A 10235-nucleotide genomic window follows, 5' to 3' on the forward strand; every position below is an offset into this window, starting at 1 on the left:
TCCTTAGACCATGAGATTGTGCAACTCCCGGATACCGTAGAAGTGCTTTGGGTGTGCCAAACGTCACAATGTAACTGGGTGGCTATAAAGGTACACTACGGGTATTTCTGAAAGTGTCTGTTGGGTTGGCACGAATCGAGGTTGGGATTTTGTCACTTCGTGTAAACGGAGAGGTATCTCTGGGCCCACTCGGTAGGACATCATCATAATGTGCACAATGTGACCAAGGGGTTGATCACGGGATGATGTGTTACGGAACGAGTAAAGAGACTTGCCGGTAACGAGATTGAACAAGGTATCGGTATACCGACGATCGAATCTCGGGCAAGTACCATACCGCTAGACAAAGGGAATTGTATACGGGATTGATTGAGTCCTTGACATCGTGGTTCATCCGATGAGATCATCGTGGAACATGTGGGAGCCAACATGGGTATCCAGATCCCGCTGTTGGTTATTGACTGGAGAACATCTCGGTCATGACTACATGTCTCCCGAACCCGTAGGGTCTACACACTTAAGGTTCGATGACGCTAGGGTTATAAAGGAAGCTTGTATGTGGTTACCGAATGTTGTTCGGAGTCCCGTATGAGATCCCGGACGTCACGAGGAGTTCCGGAATGGTCCGGAGGTAAATATTTATATATAGGAAGTCCTGTTTCGGCCATCGGGACAAGTTTCGGGGTCATCGGTATTGTACCGGGACCACCGGAAGGGTCCCGGGGGCCCACCGGGTGGGGCCACCTGCCCCGGGGGGCCACATGGGCTGTAGGGGGTGCGCCTTGGCCTACATGGGCCAAGGGCACCAGCCCCAAGAGGCCCATGCGCCTAGGGAACCCTAGAGGGAAGAGTCCTCAAAGGGGAAGGCACCTCCGAGGTGCCTTGGGGAGGATGGACTCCTCCCCCCCTCTTGGCCGCACCCCTTTCTTGGAGTAGGGGGCAAGGCTGCGCCTCCCCCCTCTCCCCTGCCCCTATATATAGTGGAGGGGAGGGAGGGCATCCATACCTGAGCCCTTGGCGCCTCCCTCCCTCCCGTGACACCTCCTCCTCTCCCGTAGGTGCTTGGCGAAGCCCTGCAGGATTGCCACGCTCCTCCATCACCACCACGCCGTTGTGCTGCTGCTGGATGGAGTCTTCCTCAACCTCTCCCTCTCTCCTTGCTGGATCAAGGCGTGGGAGACATCGTCGAGCTGTACGTGTGTTGAACGCGGAGGTGCCGTCCGTTCGGCACTAGGATCATTGGTGATCTGAATCACGACGAGTACGACTCCATCAACCCCGTTCACTTGAACGCTTCCGCTTAGCGATCTACAAGGGTATGTAGATGCACTCTCTTTCTACTCATTGCTGGTCTCTCCATAGATAGATCTTGGTGACGCGTAGGAAAATTTTGAATTTCTGCTACGTGCTCCGACAGTGGTATCAGAGCTAGGTCTATTGCGTAGATTCTTTGCACGAGTAGAACACAAAGTAGTTGTGGGCGTCGATATTGTTCAATATGCTTGCCGTTACTAGTCTTATCTTGATTCGGTGGCATCGTGGGATGAAGCGGCCCGGACCAACCTTACACGTACTCTTACGTGAGACCGGTTCCACCGACAAACATGCACTAGTTGCATAAGGTGGCTGGCGGGTGTCTGTCTCTCCCACTTTAGTCGGATCGGATTCGATGAAAAGGGTCCTTATGAAGGGTAAATAGCAGTTGGCATATCACGTTGTGGTTCATGCCTAGGTAAGAAACGTTCTTGCTAGAAACCCATAGCAGCCACGTAAAACATGCAAACAACAATTAGAGGACGTCTAACTTGTTTTTGCAGGGTATGCTATGTGATGTGATATGGCCAAAGGATGTGATGAATGATATATGTGATGTATGAGATTGATCATGTTCTTGTAATAGGAATCACGACTTGCATGTCGATGAGTATGACAACCGGCAGGAGCCATAGGAGTTGTCTTAATTTATTTGTGACCTGCGTGTCAACTTAAACGTCATGTAATTACTTTACTTTATTGCTAACCGTTAGCCATAGTAGTAGAAGTAATAGTTGGCGAGGCAACTTCATGAAGACACGATGATGGAGATCATGATGATGGAGATCATGGTGTCATGCCGGTGACGATGATGATCATGGAGCCCCGAAGATGGAGATCAAAAGGAGCAAAGTGATGATGGCCATATCATGTCACTATTTGATTGCATGTGATGTTTATCATGTTTATGCATCTTGTTTACTTAGAACGACGGTAGTAAATAAGATGATCCCTTACAACAATTTCAAGAAGTGTTCTCCCCTAATTGTGCACCGTTGCGACAGTTCGTGTTTCGAAGCACCTCGTGATGATCGGGTGTTAGATTCTAACGTTCACATACAACGGGTGTAAGACAGATTTACACACGCGAAACACTTAGGGTTAACTTGACGAGCCTAGCATGTACAGACATGGCCTCGGAACACGGAGACCGAAAGGTCGAATATGAGTCGTATAGAAGATACGATCAACATGAAGATGTTCACCGATGATGACTAGTCCGTCTCACGTGATGATCGGACACGGCCTAGTTTGACTCGGATCATGTAATCACTTAGATGACTAGAGGGATGTCTATCTGAGTGGGAGTTCATAAGATGAACTTAATTATCCTGAACATAGTCAAAAGGTTTTTGCAAATTATGTTGTAGCTCACGCTATAGTTCTACTGTTTAGATATGTTCCTAGAGAAAAATTAGTTGAAAGTTGATAGTAGCAATTATGCGGACTAGGTCCGTAAACTGAGGATTGTCCTCATTGCTTCATAGAAGGCTTATGTCCTTAATGCACCGCTCAGTGTGCTGAACCTCGAACGTTGTCTGTGATTGTTGCGAACATCTGACATACACGTTTTGATAACTACGTGATAGTTCAGTTAAACGGTTTAGAGTTGAGGCACCAAAGACGTTTTTGAAACATCGCGAAACATATGAGATGTTTTGAGGGCTGAAATTGGGATTTCAGGCTCGTGCCCATGTCAAGAGGTATAAGACCTCCGATGACTTTCTTAACCTGCAAAACTAAGGAGAAAAGCTCAATTGTTGAGCTTGTGCTCAGATTGTCTGAGTACAACAATCATTTGAATCGAGTGGGAGTTGATCTTCCAGATAAGATAGTGATGGTTCTCCAAAGTCATTGCCACCAAGCTGCTAGAGCTTCGTGATGAACTATAACATATCAAGGATAGAGATGATCCTTGAGGTATTCGCGTTGTTAGACATCGCGAAAGTAGAAATCAAGAAGGAGCATCAATTGTTGATGGTTGGTGAAACCACTAGTTTCAAGAAGGGCAAGGGCAAGAAGGGATACTTCATGAAACGGCAAATCAGCTGCTGCTCTAGTGAAGAAACCCAAGGTAAAACCCAAACCCGAGACTAAGTGCTTCTGTAATAAGGGGAACAACCACTAGAGCAGAATTACCCTAGATACTTGGTAGATAAGAAGGCTGGCAAGGTCGATAGAAGTATATTGCATATACATTGTGTTAATGTGTACTTTGCTAGTACTCCTAGTAGCACCAGGGTATTAGATACCGGTTCGGTTGCTAAGTGTTAGTAACTCGAAACAAAAGGCTACGGAATAAACGGAGACTAGCTAAAGGTGAGCTGACGATATGTGTTGGAAGTTTTTCCAAGCTTGATATGATCAAGCATCGCACGCTCCCTCTACCAAAGAGATTGGTGTTAAACCTAAATAATTGTTATTTGGTGTTTGCGTTGAGCATAGACATGATTGGATTACGTCTATCGCAATACGGTTATTCATTTAAGGAGAATAATGGTTACTCTATTTATTTGAATAATACCTTCAATGGTCTTACACCTAAAATGAATGGTTTATTAAATCTCGATCGTAGTGATACACATGTTCATGCCAAAAGATAGTAATGATAGTACCACCTACTTGTGGCACTGCCACGTAAGTCATATCGGTATAAAACGCATGAAGAAGCTCCATATTGATGGATCTTTAGGCTCACTCATTTTTTGAAAAGTTTGAGACATGCGAACCATGTCTATTGGTGTATATGCATGAAGAAACTCCATGCAAATGGACTGTTTTGACTCACTTGATTTTGAATCACTTGGGACATGCAAATCATACCACATGGGCAAGATGACTGAAAAGCCTCGTTTTCAGTAAGATGGAACAAGATAGCAACTTGTTGGAAGTAACACATTTTGATGTGTGCAGTCCAATGAGTGCTGAGGCATGCAGTGAATATCGTTATGTTCTTACTTCACAGATGATTCGAGTAGATGTTAAGAATATTTTCTTGATGAAACACAAGTCTGAATTATTGAATGGTTCAAGTAATTTCAGAGTGAAGTAGAAGATCATTGTGACAAGAGGATAAAATGTCTATGATATGATCATAGAGATGAATATCTGAATCACGAGTTTGGCACAGAATTAAGACATTGTGGAAATAGTTTCACAACTAATACAGCCTGGAACACCATAGTGTGATGGTGTGTCCGAACATCATAACTGCACCCTATTGGATATGATGCATACCATGATGTCTCTTATCGAAGTACCACTATAGTTTATGGGTTAGGCATTAGAGACAACCACATTCACTTTAAATAGGGCACCACATAATTTCGTTGAGACGACACCGTATGAACTATGGTTTGGAGAAACCTAAGTTGTCGTTTCTTAAAGGTTTGGGGCTGCGACGCTTATGTGAAAAAGTTTCAGGATTAAGCTCGAACCCAAAGCGGATAAAGTACATCTTCATAGGACACCCAAAACAGTTGGGTATACCTCCTAATTCAGATCCGAAGGCAATATGAATTGTTTCTAGAATTGGGTCCTTTCTCGAGGAAAGGTTTCTCTCGAAAAGTTGAGTGGGAGGATGGTGGAGACTTGATGAGGTTATTGAACCGTCACTTCAACAAGTGTGTAGCAGGGCACAAGAAGTTGTTCCTGTGGCACGTACACCAACTGAAGTGGAAGCTTATGATAGTGATCATGAAACTTCGGATCGAGTCACTACCAAACCTCGTGGGATGACAAGGATGCGTACTACTTCAGAGTGGTACGTAATCCTGTCTTGGAAGTCATGTTGCTAGACAACAATGAACCTACGAGCTATGGAGAAGCGATGGTGGGCCCGGATTCCGATAAATGGCTCGAGGCCATAAAATCCGAGAACGGATCCATGACTTTGGAAGAACTACTTGATGGTCGTAAGGCTGTTAGGTGCAGATGGATTTTGAAAGGAAGACAGACAATGATGGTAAGTGTCACCGTTGAGAAAGCTCGACTTGTCGTTAAGATGTTTTTCGACAAGTTCAAGGAGTTGACTACGATGAGACTTTCTCACTCGTAGCGATGCTAAGAGTCTGTTGGAATTATATTAGCAATTACTGCATTATTTATGAAATCTTGCAGATAGGATGTCAAAACATTGTTTCCTCGACGATTCTTGAGGAAAGGTTGTATGTGATACAACCGGAAGGTTTTGTCTATCCTGAAATATGCTAATAAGTATGCAAAGCTCCAGCAATCCTTCTGAGGACCGGAGTGAGCATCTCGGAGTTGGAATGTATGCTTTGATGATGATCAAAGATTTTGGGTGTATACAAAGTTTATGAGAAACTTGTATTTCCAAAGAAGTGAGTGGGAGCACTATAGAATTTCTGATGAGTATATGTTGTTGACATATTAATGATCAGAAATGACGTAGAATTTCTGGAAAGCATATAGGGTTATTTGGAAAGTGTTTTCAATGGAAAACCTGGATTAAGCTACTTGAACATTGAGCATCAAGATCTATAAGGATAGATCAAAACGCTTAATAGTACTTTCAAATGAGCACATGCCTTGACGTGATCTTGAAGGTGTTCAAGATGGATCAGTCAAAGAAGGAGTTCTTGCCTGAGTTGTAAGGTATGAAGTTAAGACTTAAAGCTCGACCATGGCAGAATAGAGAGAAAGGAACGAAGGTCGTCCCCTATGCTTAAGACATAGGCTCTACAGTATGCTATGCTGTGTACCGCACCTGAAGTGTGCTTTACCATGAGTCAGTCAAGGGGTACAAGAGTGATCCAAGAATGGATCACAGGACAGCGGTCAAAGTTACCCTTAGTAACTAGTGGACTAAGGAATTTTCTCAATTATGGAGGTGGTAAAAGAGTTCGTCGTAAAGGGTTACGTCGATGCAAGCTTAACACCTATCCGGATAGCTCTGAGTAGAGATACCGGATACGTATAATGGAGCAACAATTTAGAATAGCTCCAAGTAGAACAGTTATTTGGAATAGCTCCAAATAGAACGTGGTAGCTGCATCTAGGAGATGACATAGAGATTTGTAAAGCACACACGGATCTGAAAGGTTCAGACCCGTTGACTATAACCTCTCTCACAAGCATAACATGATCAAACCCAGAACTCATCGAGTGTTAATCACATGGTAAATGTGAACTAGATTATTGACTCTAGTAAACTCTTTGGGTGTTAGTCACATGGGGATGTGACCTTGAGTGTTAATCACATATCGATGTGAACTAGATTATTGACTCTAGTGCAAGTGGGAGACTGTTGGAAATATGCCCTAGAGGCAATAATAAATTGATTATTATTATATTTCCTTGTTCATGATAATCGTTTATTATCCATGCTAGAATTGTATTGATAGGAAACTCAGATACATGTGTGGATACATAGACAACACCATGTCCCTAGTAAGCCTCTAGTTGACTAGCTCGTTAATCAATAGATGGTAACGGTTTCCTGACCATGGACATTGGATGTCGTTGATAACGGGATCACATCATTAGGAGAATGATGTGATGGACAAGACCCAATCCTAAGCCTAGCACAAGATCATGTAGTTCGTATGCTAAAGCTTTTCTAATGTCAAGTATCATTTCCTTAGACCATGAGATTGTGCAACTCCCGGATACCGTAGGAGTGCTTTGGGTGTGCCAAACGTCACAACGTAACTGGGTGGCTATAAAGGTACACTACGGGTATTTCTGAAAGTGTCTGTTGGGTTGGCACGAATCGAGGTTGGGATTTTGTCACTCCGTGTAAACGGAGAGGTATCTCTGGGCCCACTCGGTAGGACATCATCATAATGTGCACAATGTGACCAAGGGGTTGATCACGGGATGATGTGTTACGGAACGAGTAAAGAGACTTGCCGGTAACGAGATTGAACAAGGTATCGGTATACCGACGATCGAATCTCGGGCAAGTACCATACCGCTAGACAAAGGGAATTGTATACGGGATTGATTGAGTCCTTGACATCGTGGTTCATCCGATGAGATCATCGTGGAACATGTGGGAGCCAACATGGGTATCCAGATCCCGCTGTTGGTTATTGACCGGAGAACATCTCGGTCATGACTACATGTCTCCCGAACCCGTAGGGTCTACACACTTAAGGTTCGATGACGCTAGGGTTATAAAGGAAGCTTGTATGTGGTTACCGAATGTTGTTCGGAGTCCCGTATGAGATCCCGGACGTCACGAGGAGTTCCGGAATGGTCCGGAGGTAAAGATTTATATATAGGAAGTCCTGTTTCGGCCATCGGGACAAGTTTCGGGGTCATCGGTATTGTACCGGGACCACCGGAAGGGTCCCGGGGGCCCACCGGGTGGGGCCACCTGCCCCGGGGGGCCACATGGGCTGTAGGGGGTGCGCCTTGGCCTACATGGGCCAAGGGCACCAGCCCCAAGAGGCCCATGCGCCTAGGGAACCCTAGAGGGAAGAGTCCTCAAAGGGGAAGGCACCTCCGAGGTGCCTTGGGGAGGATGGACTCCTCCCCCCCTCTTGGCCGCACCCCTTTCTTGGAGTAGGGGGCAAGGCTGCGCCTCCCCCCTCTCCCCTGCCCCTATATATAGTGGAGGGGAGGGAGGGCATCCATACCTGAGCCCTTGGCGCCTCCCTCCCTCCCGTGACACCTCCTCCTCTCCCGTAGGTGCTTGGCGAAGCCCTGCAGGATTGCCACGCTCCTCCATCACCACCACGCCGTTGTGCTGCTGCTGGATGGAGTCTTCCTCAATCTCTCCCTCTCTCCTTGCTGGATCAAGGCGTGGGAGACATCGTCGAGCTGTACGTGTGTTGAACGCGGAGGTGCCGTCCGTTCGGCACTAGGATCATTGGTGATCTGAATCACGACGAGTACGACTCCATCAACCCCGTTCACTTGAACGCTTCCGCTTAGCGATCTACAAGGGTATGTAGATGCACTCTCTTTCTACTCGTTGCTGGTCTCTCCATAGATAGATCTTGGTGACGCGTAGGAAAATTTTGAATTTCTGCTACGTGTCCGACAGTAACGTTCCTTGTGGGCTGCGCCGGCGTCTTGGTTCTTTACATCGCCACCTTCTTTCCAACGACCGATGAGGACCTCCTCATGATGCTCCTCTCGCTTCTGCCCATCTTGCTCGGCTTCAATCTTTGCGGCCTTTCATGCCTTTTCCTTATGGACAGGTATATGGTTGGTCTTATTCCGGAGGGTGAACTAAGGACAGTTGATAGACTTTTGTTGCTCTAGTAATTCTATATACCTAAGAGATTCATCCCCATTATCCTATTTATCTTAACATGCAAGCTATCCACATCAGCAGTCCACTCACATCAGCGCTCCGTTACCGAATTACAAAAGGGACCCACCACAGGTTGACATGGATTCTCTGCCTCCACGTCACCTCAACTTCTTCTACCAAGTTGTGTCACACACACGTCACCTCAACTTCTTCTACCACATTGTGTCTCACACACATGCTGTGCGTTATCACGTTGTGCGGCACGCAGCAAATGTAGGTGGCATACGAAACGAGGGCCTGCCCATATTCCTTTCATCCACTATCTCGCCACTGATCATTAATAGGCCCGTTTACTAGGATAAAGCCAGTTCGTCTCACACAAATCATGAACGAATCATTGCGCCTTCCAACTGGGTGCTACTGCGACGGGGCGGCGGCGGACATGTAGCAGAGCACCGGTATCCATTAACTAGAGGAATAGGTGTCAGGCAGGCAGCGGTGAGGACGTAGCAGCAGCCAGCAGGCGAGGCGCCACACACCGACGACAACGATCGTAGACTGAACGCTCCAGCTAGGGCTGAGGTATGTCAAAATATCAATTAATCTTTTTGCCTAATTTTTGGACAGATTGATTTGGTGAATCGGTTTATCTAATCACATCATAGAGATAACGAGTATTCTTTTTCGTAGTGAATAATTTGTGCATCATTAAATTTTGGACCGATTTATCTACACAATTAATCTTTTTGCCTAATTTTTGGACAGATTGATTTGGTGAATCGGTTTATCTAATCACATCGTAGAGATAACGAGTATTCTTTTTCGTAGTGAATAATTTGTGCATCATTAAATTTTGGACCGATTTATCTACGTTCAATACTGTCAAAATTCTGCAGCCGCCACTGGGTACTACTGCAAGGGTCGAACAAGCAGAACGAGAGTGCCAGATCGATAGAGAAGAACACCGCTACATGACCAGAAACTGGAGCCCTATGTTGCCATCATGGACATGGATCGGAAGGCTCTGAATTACGCCAGATGCATTCATCCCCTACAAACTATAATATTTCGGGGCAACCTTTTAATCATAATTTAATTTTATTAATATCTGTGTAAATGCAGATAACTCATCATGCTTATTTCTAGGAGTGGAACTAAGCTTCATCAAATTCAAAAGCATGTATAATGCTGCGCACTACACAAAACAAACAAAAAGAATGAGAACAACCTGAGTATACTGTCATGAATGGTAGCAGTATGTTGCACAAGGTTGATCCGGTGAGAAGCATGATTTACTCAATAGTGTACCTCGTGATTTATTAGTGATATCTTTTAACAGAAAATTAGATTATTAGTGAACTCACATTTTTTCTTCTGAGCAAGCTATGTTTTTATGGAATGGATAGTTAATAGTTGTCATCGTTGTTTCAGGTTTTTTCCAAGGGCTGAGATGTCTCTACTTAAAGGTGTTTTTTTTTTTTGCATCAGCTTGGTTTTTTTTTGCGGGTGATGTATCACCTTGGTGATATACTTTTTTTGCGGGGAACTTTCGTGATATACTATTAAGGTAATAAAGGAGAAGAAGTTTATCAAAGCAGGTAATAATTAGTAAAAAAATCACGTGCACACAATTTAAGCTTTTCAACACTTTTATCTTATTCTAAACAATATTTTTTTCCAAGAATGTTATTTA

The 10235-nt window shown here is 44.8% G+C and overlaps 1 long non-coding RNA gene across 2 annotated transcripts in view; it reads left to right on the forward strand.

Annotated features, from left to right (window-relative positions):
• The first annotated feature begins 8593 nt into the window (after window positions 1-8593).
• The window catches only part of LOC119302192, a 2616-nt gene continuing 974 nt past the window's right edge, over window positions 8594-10235 (forward strand). The window contains exons 1-3 of one of the 2 annotated variants that reach the window (XR_005147433.1): window positions 8594-9124; window positions 9439-9820; window positions 9974-10108. This is a non-coding gene — a long non-coding RNA (uncharacterized LOC119302192). Of the gene's footprint in view, window positions 9125-9438; window positions 10109-10235 lie in introns of those variants that run through there. The other variant, XR_005147411.1, reaches the window with a different exon arrangement.

Source organism: Triticum dicoccoides, chromosome 1A (assembly GCF_002162155.2).
Source record: "Triticum dicoccoides isolate Atlit2015 ecotype Zavitan chromosome 1A, WEW_v2.0, whole genome shotgun sequence".
Lineage (NCBI taxonomy): Eukaryota > Viridiplantae > Streptophyta > Magnoliopsida > Poales > Poaceae > Triticum > Triticum dicoccoides.